We start from the raw sequence: 20,550 nt of genomic DNA, 5'->3' as shown, positions 1-20,550 counted from the left end.
ACATCTCTATATTTAGAATAGAATAGAATAACAGAGTTGGAAGGGAGCTTGGAGGTCTTCTAGTCCAACCCCCTGCCCAGGCAGGAAACCCTACACAAATTCAGACAAATGGTTATCCAACATCATCTTAAAAATTTCCAGTGTTGGAGCATTCACAACTTCTGCAGGCAAGTTGTTCCATTTATTAAATGTTCTGTCTTGTCAGGAAATTTCTCTTTAGTTCTAAGTTGCTTCTCTCCTTGATTGTTTCCACCCATTGCTTCTTGTTCTACCCTCAGTCCTTTGGAGAATAGTTTGACTCCTTCTTCTTTGTGGCAACCCCTGAGATATTGGAACGCTGCTATCATGTCTCCCTTAGTCCTTCTCTTCATCAAACTAGACATACTCAGTTCCTGCAACCGTTCTTCATATGTTTTAGCCTCCAGTCCCCTGATCATCTTTGTTGCTCTTCTCTGCACTCTTTCTAGAGTCTCAACATCTTTTTTACATCGCGGCAACCAAAACTGAGTACAATATTCCAAGTGCGGCCTTACGAAGGCATTATAAAGTGGTATTAACACTTCATGTGAACTTGATTCTACCCCTCTGTTTATGCAGCCCAGAACTGTGTTGGCTTTTTTGGCAGCTGCTGCACACTGCTGGTTCATATCTAAATGGTTGTCCATTAGGACTACAAGATCCCTCTCACAGTTACTACTATTGAGCAAGGTACCACATGTATGGTACCTGTACATTTTGTTTTTCTTGTCTAAATGTAGAACCTTACTTTTTTCACTGTTGAATTTCATTTTGTTAGATAGCGCCCAATGTTCAAGTCTGTCAAGATCTTCTGTATCTTGAGCCTATCTTCTGGAGTGTTGGCTATTCCTGCCAGCCTGGTGTCATCTGCAAATTTGATGAGTTCTCCATCTATGCCCTCGCCCAAGTCATTGATGAAGATGTTGAAGAGTACTGGGCCTAAAACACAGTCTTGGGGTACTCCACTGCATACTTCCCTCCATGTAGATGCAGTTCCATTGAGGACTACACATTGAGTGTGATTGGTCAGCCACTTACGAATCCATCTGGTGGTGATGCTGTCTAACACACATTTTTCTACTTTATCTAGAAGTAGGTTATGGTCTACTTTATCAAATGCTTTACTGAAGTCCAAGTAAATTATATCAACATCATTCCTCTGGTCCACTAATTTTGTCACTTTGTCAAAGAATGAAATAAGATTAGTCTGACATGATCTGTTATTGATAAATCCATGTTGGCTTTTGGTTATTACTTTGTTTGCTTCTAGGTGTTTGGTGATTCGTTGCTTGATTATCTTTTCCAGAATCTTCCCTGGTATCGAGGTCAGGCTGATAGGTCTGTAGTTTCCTGGATCTGGTTTTTTTTCTTTTTTGAAGATGGGAACTATATCAGCTCTTTTCCAATCCTCTGGCAGTTCCCCTGTGCTCCAGGAACTTTGAAAGATATAGTTCAGTAGTTCTGAGATCTCGTCTGCCAGTTCCTTCAGAACCTTGGGGTGTAATCCATCTGGTCCTGGTGATTTGAACTCGTCTAGGGTAGACAGATGTTCATTTACCATTTTCTTTCCTATTTTAACTTGTGTTCCTAATCTGTGTTTTGTGGTGCTGTTTTTGATAAGTTGGACTGTTTTTTCCTTTTCTGTAAAGACAGATGCAAAAATGAGTTAAGTAGTTCTGCTTTCTCCCTGTTGCTTGGTTCAGAAGGTTTAACTGTAACCATTTTGGGACATTTTTCAGGCTGAAAACATGGATTTTTCACATATATACATTTGTAGGTGTAAATGTAATTCTCTCTGCAGTTGGATAATCTATCCCCAGTGCTTCTAGATATGCAGTCATGTGAAAAACAAAGTACACCCTCTTTGAGTGGTATGGTTTTATATATCAGGACATACTAAAAATCATCTGGTCTGTACACTCTTAAAAGTAGGTAAATATAACTTCAGATGAACAACAACACATGACATATTACATCACGTCACCATCAATGGTGGGTTTCACTTACCTTTGCTAATGGTTCGTGCACGCACACCACTTCTGCGCATGCGCAGAGTGTATTTGATGATGTCCGGGCGGGTGGGCGGAGCCTCTCACCACCGCTACTACTGGTTCAGCTGAACTGGGCCGAACCGGTAGCAACCCACCACTGGTCACCATGTATTTTACAAAAGGAAAGCCAAAATGGAGGAGCCACGTGTGAAAACTAATACCTTATGATTCAATATCTTATAGAGCCACTTTTAGCAGCAATAACTTCAAGGAATTGTTTTCTGTATGACCAAAAACAGTCTCTTGCATTTTTGCGGAGGAATTTTGGCCCACTCTTCTTTACAACATTGTTTCAGTTCATTGAGGTTTGTGGGCATTTGTTTATGCCCAGCTCTCTAGAGCTCCCACCACAGCATTTCAATTGGGATGAAGTCTGGACTTTGCTACTGCAACACCTTGATTCTTTTCTTTTTCAGCCATTCTGTTGTAGATTTGCTGGTGAGCTTGGGATCATTGGCATGGAAACAAAAGAGATGGGATTTCTTTGCTCTACCAGCGTAAGACTAGTGTAAAGCTAGCACTGATAGAGCAAAGAATACATCTGATCTCTTGTTTCCATGACAATTCTTTCCTCCCCAGCCAGAGTAAACCACGACAATATCTTCTTAGATCTCTTCACCAGCATAAAACTAGTGCCGGTGTAGCTAAGAAGAAATCATAGTAGTTTATACTGACTGGAAAGAAAAGGATTGCAACGGAAGCAAAATAGGCATGATTTCTTCTTAGCCCTGCTAGCACTATCTTTACATTAGTCTTGCGCTGGTAGAGCAAAGAATAAATCTCATCACTTTTGCTTCCATGGCAATCCTTTCCTCCTTAGCCAGGGTAAATCACTAACGATTTATGCTGCCTGGAGTTAAAGGATTGCCATGGAAACAAAAGAGTTTATATTTCTTCTTCTTGATTATGCCACGTGGCCCAGCTGCCTTCCTGAGCTCGTCAGAAATTTTGTAAGTGAATGGTGATGGGGGACTGGGGTTGGGGAGGAATGCATAGTATATTGCAAAGCAGGCCAACATACTGGGGTCTGGGGCTTCTGAGGACTGACTGGGCAAGATGGAAGGGAAATAGGTGGGTGGGTATGCTGCAGCATCTCTGCAGTGAAGGAGTCAAGGACCTCGGGGTGGGAGGCGCTGCAAAAATTCAACTTTGGAGCAGATTCGTATTTAGAATTTGGGGGAGTGTTGTAACTTCAGAAATTCGTTGAATGGCCAGTCGTACCTAAAGGATTACCTGTACTTCTTTTTTTCACATCTTCTGCAACCCTTTCATAAACAATAAAACGTACACTTTCTTTTGAATCTTACAGACAAAGATGATGCCAATATAAGCACACTGGACAACTGAGAATAACAAGCAACACTGAAAAGCAAAGCAAATTGAAGCAGAAATAAAAATATTTTCTATTTCCTTCAGAAAACCATAGAATTTGTCTACTTCATCAGCAGGTAAGAGACAGAAAAGAGAAAATCATGAAGAGATTTGCAGCTGGAAAAAGTAGATTATATAGAATTTAAGAATACGTTACTCGAAAAGGTCAAAGGAGATCATTTTTCTGTTCAGAAAAAGAGGGAAATATCTGGAAGCCAGTGGGGAAGAAAATGTCAATTGGATAGTCACATATGGAATCCAGAAATGCAGGCACGAACAAATTAAGGAATCACACATATTTTTGACCTCCTCAAGAATGTCAGTGATGGAAAAGCTCCATAGATGTGCCTATTGTGGGAAAAGTAAAGAGTTCAAATCACAAGAGGATCCACAGTGAACAAAGGCCATATAAATACTCTGAATGTGGCAAAACCTTAGTTAGAATAGCTCCCTTGCGATTCATAGAAGGATCCTCTGGGTAGAGATGCCCTACAACTGCTCCCAATGTGGTAAATGCTTTTGCAAGCATGGCAACTTTGTGATACATCAGAAGATTCATACCAGGGAGAAACCATATGAGTGTCCAGACTGTGGAAAACGTTTCACAGCAAATTCCCACCTGGTAATACACCAGAGGACTCACACAGGAGAGAAACCCTTTGAATGTCCTGATTGTGGGAAAAGTTTCCGTAAGAATTCCCACCTAGTGATACACCAGAGGACTCACACAGGAGAGAAACCCTTTGAATGTCCTGATTGTGGGAAAGGTTTCTGTATGAATTCCCACCTAGTGATACACCAGAGGACTCACACAGGAGAGAAGCCCTTTGAATGTCCTGATTGTGGGAAAAGTTTCAGTCAGAATTCCCACCTAGTGATACACCAGAGGACTCACACAGGAGAGAAACCGTTTGAATGTCCTGATTGTGGGAAAAGTTTCAGTCAGAATTCCCACCTCATTATCCACCAGAGGACTCACACAGGAGAGAAACCCTTTGAATGTCCTGATTGTGGGAAAAGTTTCCACAGGAATTCCAGCCTGGTGTTACACCAGAGAACTCACACAGGCGAAAAACCCATTGAATGTCCTGATTGTGGGGAAAGTTTCATTGCAAATTCCCACCTGGTGATACAACAGAGCTCTCACAGAGAAGAGAAACCCTTTAAATGTCCTAAAAAACCTTTTCAATGTCCTGAAAAATCTTTTCAATGTCCACATTGTGGAAAAAGTTTCAGTCTCAATTTCAGCCTGGAGAACCACCAGAGAACTCACATAGGAAAGAAACCGTTTGAGTGTCCAGATTGTGGGAAACATTTCCGTTACCATTTTAACCTGGTGAATCACCAGAGGATTCACACAGGGGACAAACCGTACAAGTGTCCAGAGTGTGTGAAATGTTTCAGTCAGAAATCCTCTTTGGTGGCACACCAGAGGGCTCACACAGGAGAAAAACCTTTTGAATGTTCTGATTGTGGGAAAAACTTCAGTCTCAGTTCCAGTCTGGTGAAACATCAAAAGACTCACACAGGAGAGAAACCACACAAGTGTCCAGATTGTGAGAAAAGTTTCAGTTACCGTTCTAACCTGGTGAGCCACCAAAGGACTCACACAGGAGAGAAACCATATGAGTGTCCAGACTGTGGGAAAAATTTCAGTTACCGTTCTAACCTGGTGAGCCACCAGAGGACTCACACAGGAGAGAAACCATATGAGTGTCCAGATTGTAGGAAAAGTTTCCGTATGAATTCCCACCTAGTGATACACCAGAGGACTCATACAGGAGAGAAACCCTTTGAATGTCCTGATTGTGGGAAACGTTTCAGTGAGAATTTCAACCTGATGATACACAAGGCAACACATACACAAGAGAAACCGTATGAATGTCCAGAGTGTGGAAAAAGTTTCAGTTATTGTTCTCACCTTGTGAACCACCAGAGAATTCACACAGGAGAGAAACCCTTTGAATGTCCTATCTGTGGGAAAAGCTTTAGTGATAATTCCAACCTGATGAAACACCAGAGGACTCACACAGGAGAGAAACCCTATGAATGTCCAGATTGTGGGAAAAGTTTCAGTCAGAATTCCTACCTAGTGATACACCAAAGGACTCACACAGGAGAGAAACCCTTTGAATGTTCTGATTGTGGAAAAAATTTCAGTCAGAGTTCCCACCTCATTATCCACCAGAGGACTCACACAGGAGAGAAACCCTTTGAATGTCCTGTTTGTGGGAAAAGTTTCCATAGGAATTCCAGCCTGGTGTTACACCGGAGAACTCATACAGGCGAGAAACCCTTTGAATGTCCTGATTGTGGGAAAAGTTTCATTGCAAATTCCCACCTGGTGATACACCAGAGAATTCACACAGGAGAGAAACCCTTTGAATGTCCTGAATGTGGGAAAAGTTTCAGTCGGAATTACCACCTAGTGATACACCAGAGGACTCACACAGGAGAGAAACCCTTTGAATGTCCTGATTGTGGGAAAGGTTTCAGTCTCAATTCCACCCTGATTCAACACCAGAGGACTCACACAGGAGAGAAACCCTTTGAATGTCCTGAGTGTGGGAAAAGTTTCAGTCAGAATTCCAGCCTGCTGATACACCAGAGGACTCACACAGGAGAGAAACCCTTTTAATGTCCTGATTGTGGGAAAGGTTTGAGTCTCAATTCCTACCTGGTGATATACCAGAGGACTCACACAGAAGAGAAGCTGTACAAGTGTCTGGATTGTGGGAAAGATTTCAGTATTTTGTCTAATCTTTACACACAGAAGAGAAAACTTTCAAATGTCCAGCTTGTGAACAATGCTTTAGGCGTAAATCATCTCTGATTGCTCACAAGAAAATGCACATGAGGCAAATATTGAACAGTTTAGAGAAAGCTTGAAATTCATTTCTGATCTCCCATTCGGAGTATAGATGAGAAATTGATTATTTAAATTCTGGCCTGATTCTTTTTAGTCAAGAGATCTCAGGATTAGACCTGTAGGTAGAGAGAGAAAAATGGAAAATATTAGTTTGATAAAGACTAACTACCTGTTTCTGATTATCAGCAGTATTTTCTGGATGTTTGCATTTGCAGAAGTCGTGGAATTTCTGCAAACAGGCCTTTGGGTGGTGTTTTTTGTATTTTGATTATGGAATTCCGACATGTGGAGTTTCAGCCTTCTATGTTGGTGAACTCCAGATTTTGAACCTCACAATTTTCTAGCCAGCATACAAGTAATCCTCGAGATACAACTGTAATGAGAACTATTATGGATTCATTTAGCAATGGCAACAGTGCTTTGGTTAACTAACCCCATCCCATGCTGTCTGTTATGCCGCTATTAAATGAATGTGCAAATTGCTAAATAGGACACTGGCTACCTCAGTGTTCGGGAAAACTCTCGGAGGCTTAGTCCAGGCCCAGGCTTCCCCGCTTCCCCCCAGGCAACCCTAGGACTCCTCCACTCCCCACCAGACACCTATTGCTCTGGTTCCCAACCCTTGATTCCCCAAAGGCATCCTTAGGCCTCCTCCACCCCCACCCTCCAAGACACCTATTGCTCTGGTTCCCAACCTTTGGTTCCCCCAAGGCATCCCTAGGCCTTCTCCACCCCCCCTCAAGACACTTATTGCTCTGGTTCCCAACCCTTGATTCCCCAAAGGCATCCCTAGGCCTCCTCCACCCCCACCCTCCAAGACACCTATTGCTCTGGTTCCCCCAAGGCAGGGTGAAATGCTACCGGTTTGCTCCGGTTCGGGGGAAGCCCCCTCCCCAGGCCTTTTCCCACTCCCACTGGCTCCCTGCAGGCCTTAGGCCATTCTGTCACGGGGCCTACCAATTACGATTACACCTTGCAGTAGCTGTTAAACAAGACTGCTTAATTGCAGACTTAGGCTTTCCTTCCAAAGGCCTCCCTTAACCCATCCCTTAGGTGTCCCCAGGCCTCTCCCTCCCTCCCAGAGTATCCCCAGGCCTCTTTCATAAAACAGGGTCCCTGTAGTCCTTAGGTCGAATTCCAACCCTACCAGGCCTCATAGCGTCCTCCTCTTTTTCTTTTGAAGACATCTGAACCTTATATTGGGGAAGGAGGGTAGGACGGAAATCTCTCAGCTGTATGACTATTTCATGGAAGCAGCCGTTATTTTCACTGTGCCTGGGATTCATCACTGGGCCCTGAAGTGGATTTGTGGAAGTGGCTGCCATTTTGCCACGACTGCCTCAGGGCCAAAATGGCGGCTGCTTCTGGGTCATTGTCATGCAGGAGAGGGAGAAATTGCTCTGTTTCGCTACCTTAACACTGTGCAGAAAGCCTTAAGGAATTGTGGGTGCACTGAAAAGGATGGCTGCTTCCATGAGATCTTGAAAATTTACGTGTGAAATAGGTGATGGGCTTGTGGGGAGTAGGCCCGAGGCCCAATGAAAAAAAGCAATGTAACATTTCAAATGAAAAGCTATTCTGCCTTGCAGATGAACCTGGTGGAGAAGAGCTGTAGGAATACTGAGTTCAGGAGGAAAGGGATTGTGGCTTTGATCACAAGAACTCCAGGTTTATTAGCAACTCCTGCTGGGATCTCCTCTTCTTGGAAATGCCTGCTTGTTACTGCTTGTTAAACTAAGATGATTACACGCCTGAAGACTAAAACTTAACAGTATGAAGAATGGTTGCAGGATTTGGGTTTTGCTAGTTCAGAGAAAAGAAGGACTGGGGGGCTGGGTGGGGGGACATGATAGCAGTATTCACTGGAATTCCAGAGGCTGCCACAAAGAGGAGGGGGTCAACTTATTTTCCAAAGCACCTGAGGGCAGGACAAGAAACAATGGATGGAAACTAATCAAGGAGAGAAGCGACCTGGAATTAAGGAGAAACTTCCTAACACTGAGAACAATTAATCAGTGGAACAGCTTGCCTTCAGAAGTCATGGGTGCTTCATGGGTGGGTGCTTCTTAAAAACTGGAGGTTTTAAGAATAGACTGGACTGTACCTTGTCTGAAATGGTTTCCTGCCTGAGCAGGGGGTTGAACTAGAAGACCTCCAAAGGCCCTTCCAGCTCTATTCTGATTGATTGACTATCACTGAAAGTTGTATCTTATGATTTATGTTAATTGTATTTTATGATTATGATAATGATTTATTATTTGTTACTTGTTTGTACACAGAGAGCTTATGTACCAGAGATAAATTCCTTGTGTGTTCAATCATACTTGGCCAATAAAGAATTCTATCCTATCCCATCCCATCCCATCCCATCCCATCCTTCTCCCACGGTTGTGGAATCACAACTTGCAATCTTCCCTGCTGACTTCCCACAAGCAAGGTCAATAAAGAAGCCAACAGGAAAGGTCAAAAGTTACTCACACCTTCACATTCTCTCTTAAGGAGCATCCACAGCACCACTCTGCCCTCACTCCATAGTGCATATCTACCTTCCTAGCCACATGATGCAGGTACCACAGCAGGCACTGGTGGACACTCCTATAGTCATTGGCAACCATGCTCACTCCGGCTCAGCCATGCTTGCAGAACAGTAGCCACTTATTTACTTGTCAGCCTGTTTGCCAATTTCCCCAGAACTTTTAACTTCCTGATACTTACTTACTTACTTACTTACTTACTTACTTACTTTACTTACTTACTTACTTACTTACTTACTTACTTACTTATTTATTTATTTATTTATTTATTTATTTATTTATTTATTTATTTATTAAATTTCTATACCGCCCTACTCCTGAAGGACTCAGGGCGGTGAACAGCCACGAAGTAAAACACATAAATACAAAACATTTAAAATCGAATTAAATGAATTAAATAATTTGGCTGAATTTAAAATACCCAATAATTAAAACAAATTTAAAATTTTCACTTAAAAGGGAGAAGATTTAGGTCAGGCCAGCTTGATGAAAAAGAAGAGTCTTGAGCGTGCGGCGGAAGGTGCGCAGATCCGGGATCCTCCGTATCTCCGGGGGGAGTTCGTTCCAGATCGTAGGTCTGGCCCCCACAGAGAAGGCTCTCCCCCTAGGGGCCGACAGCGGACACTGTTTGGCCGACGGCACCTGGAGGAGCCCCTCTCTATGGGAGCGTACTGGCCGGTGGGAGGCTATTGGTGGTAATAGGCGGTCCTGTAAATAACCAGGTCCTAAGCCATGGAGCGCTTTAAAGGTGATGACCAGAACCTTGAAGCGCACCCGGAAGACCACCGGGAGCCAGTGCAGCTCACGCAGGAGAGGTGTTACATGGGAGCTCCACGTCGCTCCCATAACCACCCGCGCAGACGCACTCTGCGCCAGTTGGAGCCTCCGAGTGCACCTCAAGGGGAGCCCCATGTAGAGAGCGTTGCAATAGTCCAGACGAGAGGTGACAAGGGCATGAGTGACTGTGCATAGGGAGTCCCGATCTAGAAAGGGACGCAACTGGCGGATCAGGTGAACCTGATGAAAAATCCTCCCGGTCACGGCCGTCAAGTGCTCTTCTAAAGACAGCCATGAATCCAGGAGGACGCCCAAGTTGCGAGCCCTATCCGTGGGGGCCAATGATTCGCCCCCAACAGTCAACGATGGCACCAGCTGACTATATCAGGACGTCGGAAACCACAGCCACTCGGTCTTGGATGGGTTGGGCCTGAGCCTGTTCCTCCCCATCCAGATCTGTACAGTCTCCAGGCACTGGGACATCACTTCAAGGGCATCGTTGGGGTGGTCCGGGGTGGAGATGTAGAGCTGGGTGTCGTCAGCGTACTGATGGTACTTCACCCCGAAACCACGGTTGATCTCGCCCAGCGGCTTTACATAAATGTTGAACAAAAGGGGTGAGAGGACCGATCCCTGCGGCACCCCACATATAAAGGGCCTTGGGGTCAATCTCTGCCCCCCTGTCAACACAGAGTGCGACTGGTCAGAGAGAAAGGAGGAGAACCACCTTAGTACGGTGCCTCCCACCCCCAACTCTTCCAACCGGTGCAGCATGATACCATGGTCGATGGTATCAAAAGCCGCTGAGAGATTTAACGGGACCAGGACAGAGGAGCAACCCCTGTCCCGAGCCCTCCATTGATCATCAACCAACACGACCTATGACGTTTCCGTGCTGTACCCAGGCCTGAAACCCGACTGGAACGGATCCAGATACAACGCTTCATCCAGGTACTGGGGAAGCTGTCCCGCAACCACACTCTCAACAACCTTCGCTACAAAACGAAGGTTGGAGACTGGACGATAATTGGCCAACACTGCTGGGTCCAGGGAAGGCTTCTTGAGGAGGGGCCTCACCACCGCCTCCTTCAGGGCGGCGGGGAAGACACCCTCGCCCAGTGAAGCATTTATAATCCCCTGGAGCCAGCCTCGCGTCACCTCCCGGGAAGCCAGCACTAACCAGGAGGGACACGGGTCCAACAAACATGTGGTCGCGTTCAATCTACCCAGAATCCTGTCCACGTCATCTGGGGTCACAGGATCAAACTCATCCCAGATAACAGTCTCAAGACCTGCCTCCGTCACCCTCGCTGGATCTACCCAGTCAGAGTCCAGACCTTGTTGCCTTTGCTTATTAGAAGCCAGCAGGAAATTGCAGTGAAGTCCTTGCTTAATGACAGTAACAGGGAGTACTGAAACTGCCGAAGTGTGATACAGGTAATCCTCAATTTATAACCACAATTGAACCCAACATTTCTGTTTCTGAGACTTTGTTAAGTGAGTTTTGCCCCATTTTACGACTTTTCTTGCCACAGTTGTTAAGTTAATTACTGCACTTGTTAAATTAGTAACCCGGTTGTTAAGTGAATTTTGCTTCCCCATTGACTTTGCTTGTTAAAAGGTTAAAAGAGGTGATAACAAGACCCCAGGACACTCCAACCGTCATGAATATGAGTCAGTTGCCAAGGATCTGAATTTCATCACATGACCATGGGGATGCTGTAATGGTTGTAAGGGTGAAAAACGGTTGTATGTCACTTTTTCAATGATGTTGTAACTTTGAATAGTCACTAAACGAACTGTTGTAAATCGAGAACTACTTGTATTTCACTTTACTAGCGATAAAAGTAAAGGTTTCCTCTGTTCAGGCATTTCTGACTCTGGGGGAAGATGCTCACCTCCGTTTCTTAGCCGAGGGAGCCAATGTCGTCTGAAGGTTCTTCCATGGTTATGTGACCAACATGACTATATGCTGAGGTGCACAGAACATTGTTATTTTCCCACCAAAGTGGTACCTATTTATCTACTCGCATTTGCAAGCTTTTGAACTCTTAGGTGGACAGTGTCAGGACTTCAAGTAATACATCCACAACAATGAGAACTCTGAGGCAGGCATTTTCCTCAGAGAACAATTTATTGGGCTATATCATATTGGCACAAACCTGGCGAAAACCAGCTCTAAACGTCCTGTTTTTCACCTAATTAAAAGTAAACGTTTTGTCCCTTCCCCAGAGTCATCGGTCACAAGGCCCAATCAGCACACAATCCAGTGGTTAGATGACCCCAATCTCCTCCTTCCAAACACCTGCCCAAATGTCCTTGGTTCCCAGGGGAAATAATTTTGACTACAGCAGCCCCAACTATCTTTACTACCCCCCTCCATACCTTTCAACTCCAAGCTGTGTCAGCGTTGAAGCAACAAGAAAGAAAATGGCCACAGTCACGCCAGGCCAGGCCAGCTTAAGGGTTGACAGATAGCAGCTGGAGCAAGTAACGGCAGTTCACCAGTGGTGAAATCCAGCCGGATCTATCCGGCTCACATGATGCAGTAGGGCCAGTGGTGGGACACCCCGCCCACCCGCCCGGACATCATCACGTCCTGTGCGCTGACCCTCTGTGCATGCGCAGAAGAGGCACGGACGCTCACATTTCCGATCCGGTAGCGAAGGTAAGTGTATTTTACCCCTGGAGTTCACCCTGTCACGTAGCGCTCAGGTCTCAAACCCAGGCTGTCAGCTTTCCGCTGGCAAACTCAGCACTTTTAACTGCTGAGTCATTGTGTCCCTTGCTCTTTACTCCTGCATTGCTTAATGATGAAAATTCTAGTCCCAATTACCAGAGTTAAGCGAGGACCACTTGTATGCCTCTCTGGGATATCTATTTCATAAAGACACATTTTTAAATCCAGAAGCTGTTGTGCCAGATGCAACATGGCACAAACTTGGTCACCACATTATAAAACAAATACTGAGACTTCGGAAAAAGTGCAAAGAAGAGCAATGAAGTGGATTAAAGGTCTGGAGACTAAAACATATGAAGAACAGTTGCAGGAGTTGGGTATGGCTAGTCTAGAGAAAAGGAGGACTACCGGTGACATGATAGCAATATTCCAGTATTTGAGGGGTTGCCACAATGAAGAGGGGGTCAACTTACTTTCCAAAGCACCAGAAGACCAGACAAGAAACAATGGATGGAACTAATCAAGGAGAGAAGGAACTTGGAATTAAAGAGAAACTTCCTAGTATGTGCTCGCTCGCTGTTCACACAAGTGGGGATGTGCACATGTGTGCATGCACACCACTTCCACAACCTGATTCCAAACAGCTCAAGGCCTGAGATGGGCTGCAGCCTGATTATTGGGGACCCCTGACTTGTGACCATAATTGTCATAAGTCAATGACTTTTTGTATGGAGAATTTTATATAAAATAAAAGAAAAATTTAAAGAAAAATAAAAGGCAAAAGAACACCCAAGTGATTAAATAGAATGAATTCTAACCTCTCTTCAACAGATAATTACAACCTTTTAATCCTGTCTCCCTCGTAAATGTTATAGACATCCCTTCAGCCCCTCTGTCAGGTTTCGATGCTATCTCAAAATAAATGAATTTCCAAACTGCCGATCTTTGAGGAAATTTTCTCTTTATTGAGCATAGCGATCTGATCCTGGCTCTTTCGCGGTCAGTACTGACCTTTACCCAGGGGTGGGTTCTAAATTTTTTTACTACGGGTTCTGTGGGTGTGGCTTATTTTGTGGGTGTGGCTTGGAGGTCATGTGACTAGGTGGGCGTGGCTAGCTGGTCAGAGTCATTTCTGGAAGGTCCTCACACTTACGACCACTCCTCGCAGTTATGACCCGACTCATTTGTTTGCTTTTAACACTGATCAGCTGTAGGACGGCCCTTTGAAGCCCCGCGGCAAGAGTTTAAACAGTTTTTTCCCTCTAGTCATCAGCTGGGACTCAGGAGGCAGCAATAGATTGGGGGTGGGACCAAATAAAAGGTAAGAATAACGTGGGTGGGAGGGCGGGGGGGAGAACCGGTTCGGTAACGTCATATCGTCACCACTACCGGCTCGGCCGAACCGGACCAAACCGGGAGGAACCCATCACTGCCTTTACCCCCCAATCCCTCCCTTTCCGATCCCCAATTCTCTGCTTCTCATTGGCTATCTTCCAAGCCACTTTCCTCATCCCTTCTTCGTCAGATCACAGGAATGTCTACCCCCCTCCCATCTCCGAGGAGACAGAATCTTCAAAGGGATTTAGTAGGCAAAAGTTCAAGCTTCTCCTCTCTTCATATATGTCAGTGCTGGGACGCTGACACCCTCACTTAGTCCACCTTTTTTTAAATCCTCAAACTTGTAAATTATCACACTTTTTTTCTTCTTTCAGCAAAAATTCCATACAGGTAGTCCTCGACGTATGATCACAATTAAATCCAAAATTTCTATTGTCAAGTGACAAGTGACAACAAAAGTTTCTGATGATTGTGCGGCTCAGCTGGGCATGGGGAGGGCAGGGATTTTTGCTACTGGTTCTCCAAACCATCCGCCTCCATCGCTACCGGATCAGGTGATCCGGTCCGAACTGGGAGCATTTCACCCCTGAATCCACCTCAAAGTGGCCAGTTTAGAGCAGGGTTTCTCAAATTTGGCCACTTCAAGGTGCGTAGACTTCAACTCCCAGAATTCCCAGCCTACCATGTCTATTGCCCTAAAAGCTTAGAAGTTTCCTTACATACAGTCACTGGATCCATAACACACTGGACATTTGAGCATGTCTAGTTTAGCAATTTTATATCAACAACGTGCACCTACAGGTAGTTCTCAACTTACAACCACAATTGAGTCCAAAATTGCCATTGTTAAGTGAGACATTTGTTAATAAGTTTTACCCCATATTATGACCTTCCTTGCCTCAGTTGTTAAGTGAATCACAGCAGTTGTTAAGCTAGTGACACGGTTGTAAAGGGAATCTGGCTTTCCCATTGATTTTGCTTGTCAGAAGGTTGCAAGAGAGGATCCCTGGACACAGCAACAGTCATAAATCTGAGTCAGTTGCCAAGCATCTGAATTTTGATCACATGACCGAGGGAAGGCTGCAATGCTGAAAAACGGTCATAAGTCACTTTTTTCACTGCCATTGTAACTTTGAATGGTCATTAAACGAACTGTTGTAAATCGAGGTCTACCTGTATTTATTGTCATGCATACTGCTGGAATGTCCTTTGCACCTGGATCTAGTTTAAACACACTTCCTCAAAACCAGTTTAGGACCAGTTCTGAACACTCTTCTAGTTCCAGTTATAACAAAGGCTAACTAAAGAGAACTTGTTCCAAAATGGAATCGTGATTGCAAATACATTTTTTGTTCCGTGTTGCTTTAAATCTGGGCTGTTCTGGCCGCTGAATTCTGCAGAAAGAAGCAGGGTTGGTCGGGAGATCATTTTACAATCAGGTTGGTCAAACTTTCCAAGAAGCTGAACGGGTTAAAAGCAGAAAGTTCAGCAGCTAGAGTAGATCCAGAAATGTAGAGTCCTCTTACTGAATTCCTTTTCCTGTATCTCCTTTGGCTAAAACTTTGAGTTTCGTGTTGCCGTTCTTTAATTTTGCTGGGCGAATCTCAACAGTTCGGAAAGAGTAAGTTAAATTTGAAACTTTCAGAAAAAGATCAGATCAGAAAATAAGAAATCCAGGAAGGGGGAGTGGGGGGGGAGGTTAAAGGGAAATTATCCTCGAGTAAATAATTTCTTTTAAAAAAAACTGCACCTATTTAACGCTCTCCTGGTAAAGGAGAGGATACAACAGTTGGTCCTTGCGGAGCTCTCTCTTCCTACAGAAAATTGAGCCTCCATGTTCAAGCAGACCACACAGCTCCGCAATCCAGGTGCGGGGAAAGGCATAAAAGGACGGCGCGGAGGCGTCACGCGTGTGGGGGAGAACAAAATGACAAAAAGAGCATCGGGGCTATTGAGTTGCAAGCGGCGTCTCTTCCTTCGATGAATCGTGACTCTATTGTCATGTTCACCAAAGCCTCGAATTAACAGAATAACAAGAGTTGGAAAGGACCTTGGAGGTCATCTGGTCATTTAGCCGGAGCAGGGGGTTGGACTAGATAACCTCCAAGGTCCCTTCCAATTCTGTTACTCTTAGTCCAACCCCCTACTCATACAGGAGAGCCTGTATCATTTCCGATGGATGGCAATCCAGTCTCTCCTTGAAAGCTTCCAGTGATGAAGCTCCCACAACTTCTGAAGGCAAACTGTCCAGATGACCTCCAGGGTCCCTTCCAACTCTGTTACTGTTACTGAGTGGTCAGTGGGGCACTTGAGTTTACCCCTTTTTCTGGTGACTCATAGATTCCCTACCCAGTTGATTCAATTTCATTCAAACACGGCAGTTGTTAAGTGAATGCTACATTGTTCACTAGGGATAGAAGCATGGGTTTCTGGCAAAAATGTAAATCGTGGTCATGTGACTGCAGGATGCTATGAAAGGCCACAACTGCAGGCTGGTTGCCAAGCACCCGAAATGTCATGTGACCCTGGGTGGAGCCCCTCCCCCCCAGTCCTCAGAAGTTCAAATCTGGGTCATAAGTTGTTTTTTGAATGGCTGCTAAATGGCTGGTCGTAAGGCAAGGACTATCTGTAAGTCACAGGCTTGGTCTTGTCGTAGTTCTGTGTCTACCATCTGCACAGCTATAGAAGAGCAATATTCTCAATAGCAGTAATTGCAAGAGGGATCTTGGAATCCGAGTGGACAATCACTTCAATGTCAGCCAGCAGTTGTGTGGCAGCTGTTAATAGAGCCAAGGCAGTGGTGGGCTGCAGTAACAGAGGGATAGAATCAAGATCACGTGAAGCATTAGTATCGCTTTATAAAACCTTAGTAAGGCCACATTTGCAATATTGCACCCAGTTTTAGTCCCCGTGATATAAAAAAGATTTTGAGACACAGGAAAAAGTGTGCAGAAAAGAGCAACAAAGATAGAGGGGACCGGAGGCTAAAATATCCGATGAGCGGGTGCAGGAACTGGGTATGTGTAATTTAATGCAGAGAACGGCTAAGGGTGACATGATAGCAGTCTTTCTTTTTTCTTTTTTTTTTAAACAAAAGTTTTTTATTTTTTATATTCAAACAACCAAACATTATCATACATCATTTTATCCCCACCCAACCCCCCCTCCCCAATCCCCCCCCGACTTTCCAGAGCAAAAAGAGGATATAGCATTTAACAAAAATAAGCTAAAATATGCTATTAGAGAATTCAAAACTCTCTCACACTTGTTAACTCCCCTTTTAAAAATTATACTTCAACCTTCCTTTTATAAATTCTCTTATCACATTTCACATTTGTAAAAAAAACAAAAACCATAATCTTATTTTAAATGTTTTAAAATCTCATAATACATTAGCAGAACATTCTCCAAAATATAAGTTTCAAAAATTTCAAAAAATTATCCATTAAATTTTAAGTTATCCACCTTTAAACTTCAATACTTTAAAACTACCATAAAATTCAAAAGTTATCCAACTTTAATTAAATCTTTTAACATCATGAGACAATCTCCAAAATATGACCAGTCTTTCTTTCTTTCTATATTTTTTCCAGTCCTTCTTCAATAATACTTTCTTCTTCAGCATTGCTCCTCCCCCTGCTTTGTTCCTTATATATTGATTCTGTCTGTAGAGCCAAAACTTGTCAAAATATTTATCAACCTGCAGTAAAGAGTCTTCTTGCTGTTTCTCAGTTATTTGAATGGAAGCCTCTTCCCACACTCAGTTAATTGAATGGAAACCTGTGTTTTTGATATAATAACCTCCATTTTAGCCCCAGCAATGTCTCTTCTATCCTCCAAAGGCGCAGTGTCCTGATTAATTTCTTCCTCTTTTCCAGCCAGCAAGTCATTATTATTCCCCAATTTAAAATCTTGAATAGTTCTTTTAATTATCTGTCTTATCTCAGCAGTAAAAGATTTTAAAAACTCTTTTAAGTCCTTCGCAGTCACTACTTGTAAATTTGCTGACACATATAATCCATCTTTAATTTTGGCCATTTTTCAATTGTCTCTTTATGTTTGTATTAATTCGGCTATCAGGTCATTAACTCCAGTTATTTCCAAGCAAATTAGAGATATAAGTTAGTTAAAATCAATACCACAGTCTTTTCCATTCCACTTCCACTTTAAATCTTTTTCTTGAATAACCCGATAGCTTTAACAATGTTACTGATGTTAACAAGGATTTTCACTTATAAGTTTCATTTTCAAACCCTAAGGCGCCATCTTTTTTTAAACGGAGTTAACGTACAATACTTGCATTTTTAGTCTCCTGGATTAACTCTGCCAGCATCCAAAATCCAAATTCTTTATAATCCTTTTAGTTACTTGCTGGTGTGGTCGCGACGCTTCAGTCTGCTTTAAGCAGACGCGTCCCGGCTCCAGAGCTTTGAAGGGCTTTCAGGGAGCTCTCACCATGGAAACCCCAGGCTTAAAAAAAAAAAGCCTGGGGGTCTAGGGGAGCTCTACCCAGACCCTTTTACTCTTCTCTCCCCCTTTTCCCTGGAGGAGAGTTTTAAAGCCACTAGACAGCTGATTTTCGCTGTTCTAGCGGCTATACGGAGTCATGGGGCTGGAGCTCCTAAAAGGAGCTCCGTCGGCGTTTCGCGGAGCCACCGGAAGTCTCATTATAGCAGTCTTTCAGTAGTTGAGGGGCTGACGCAGAAAAGGGGGTCAACCTATTCCCCAAAGTGCCTGAAAGTAGGACAAAAAGTAACAGAGGGAGAATTATATAGAATTAGGAAGAAATTGTCAGTGACAACAATCAGTGGAACAAATTGCCTCTCAACCTGTGGTTGTTCCATCAGTGGAGGCTTTTAAGAGGAGACTGGAGAGCCATTTGACTGGGATGATATAGGTTCTCCTGCTTGGAGAGTTGGTCCCTTCCAACTCTTACTCTGTAATTCTGTAAGAACTTCATGAACATTTAGGGCTCAGCATGTAGCTCATCTTCAGAAGCTTAAGTAGCTTCACATTTCACTCTTTTACTTGGCTCTGTTGCAAAGATAGGTTGCTAGGAGTTTAAAACAACTTGATAGCATATAATCAGTGACAATATCTTGCCAACGCCTTAGGCAGAGACGGGACAAGTGTGTTTTTCGCCTCCTGTCGGGAGATGGCGGTCACTTCTGCGCCTACAAAGCCGTCAATACAGTAGCTGCATCTGTGGTTGATCCTTAAAGGAGTTAAAACCATCAAGTACTGTATTGCTAGAAAGGAATGAGGAAGAAGAGAAGCACAGAGGAACTTCCTGTACCGGATCCCTCATGGGTGGAAGGTGGCTTGCAGAGCGGCTTTTGTGCTCTTCCAAAAGTTGAAGCATCAGCTGGAAGGTGAGTTGAGGGCAAGTTGGAGGAGAGGCCAGAAGCAAGTTGGGCTATTTGGTTTGGATGCTGCCAACCGATGCACATTTATGATGGTCACAACATCCCACCATCATGATCCCCATTTTTGACCTTCCCAGCTTGTTTCTCACAGGCAAAGTTAGTGAGGATGGCAAGAAATTGCAAGTGACAGTCATGTGAAACTGCCTTTAACAACCCACAGTGGTTTGCTTAACAACTCCAGAGGAACAGATGTAAGTTGGCAGTTATGTGACATCATGTTTCATGATCGGGCTGCTTAGTGACACAGATCCCAGTCCCAAATGTGAGGACTCCTTGAAAGGGGATGTCACCAGAGGAATTGTGGACAGGAGGACAGTATTTTCTTATTTGGAGCTGAGGACTTCCATCGGTATAACTGGTGTTTCAAATTTTGCAAAGGCTTTAGGCATCATTTCATCAGTTAAAGCCCCCACATCTCTAAATTTAGCTGAGAAGGTTTAATTGTAACCATTTTGGGACATTTTTCAGGCTGAAAACATGGATTTTTCACATATATACATTTGTAGGTGTAAATGTAATTCTCTCTGCAGTTGGATAATCTGCAGTTGGATAATCTATCCCCAATGCTTCTAGATATTCAGTCATGTGAAAAACAATGTACACCCTCTTTGAGTGGTATAGTTTTATGTATCAGGACATACTAAAAATCATCTCGTCTTTACACTCTTAAAAGTAGGTAAATACAACTTCAGATGAACAACAAGACGCCTAGAGAGCGGTTGGAGGGCCAGTCTAGCTGAATCTGACCGAACACTAGTAAGGTCGCATATTAAGACCTACCTAGTGGCGATAAAGACGGCAAAGTTTAATTAGTTTTCCGCCTCTATTGCCTCATCAGGGAATCGTCTTGCTGCCCTGTTCAGGGTAACCCGCTCCCTGCTCCATCCGGGAGCGCGGGAGGATCCCTTGGAAGGCAGGACGGAGGATTTCGGACAATACCTGTATGACAAAATCGCTCAGATCCGGGGGGATTTGGACTCTGACTGGGTAGATCAGGGCAGGGTGACGAGGAATAGTCTTGAGAATGTTACCTGGGAGGAGTTTGATGCTGTGACTCCCGATGATGTGGACAGGATTTTGGGGAGACTTAGTGCGGCCACATGTTTACTGGACCCGTGTCCCTCCTGGTTGGTACTGGCCTCCCGGGAGGTTACACGAGGCTGGCTCCAGGGTGTTATCAACGCTTCGTTGAGTGAGGATCACTTTCCTGCCGCCTTGAAAGAGGCGGTGGTGAGGCCTCTCCTCAAGAAGCCATCCCTGGATCCGGCAATATTAGCCAACTACCGTCCTGTCTCCAACCTTCGCTTCATGGCGAAGGTTGTTGAGAGTGTGGTCGCGCGACAGTTCCCGCAATTCCTGGAGGAAACATCCTATCTAGATCTGTTCCAGTCGGGTTTCAGGCCCGGGCACAGCACGGAAACGGCATTGGTCGCATTGGTTGATGATCTCTGGAGAGCTCGGGACAGGGGTTGCTCCTCTGTTCTGG

The 20,550-nt window shown here is 44.2% G+C and overlaps 1 pseudogene; it reads left to right on the top strand.

Moving 5' to 3' along the window:
* Positions 1–6,182, top strand: part of LOC139311892 (zinc finger protein 208-like) — a 105,914-nt pseudogene extending 99,732 nt beyond the window's left edge.
* The last annotated feature ends 14,368 nt before the right edge of the window (positions 6,183–20,550 follow it).

The sequence above is a fragment of the Pituophis catenifer genome, unplaced genomic scaffold (genome assembly GCF_029215685.1).
Source record: "Pituophis catenifer annectens isolate HBS135680 unplaced genomic scaffold, rPitCat1.0.hap2 SCAF_2, whole genome shotgun sequence".
NCBI lineage: Eukaryota > Metazoa > Chordata > Lepidosauria > Squamata > Colubridae > Pituophis > Pituophis catenifer.
Note: the sequence above shows the minus strand (reverse complement) of the source record. Positions and strands in the feature narration are given on the sequence as shown.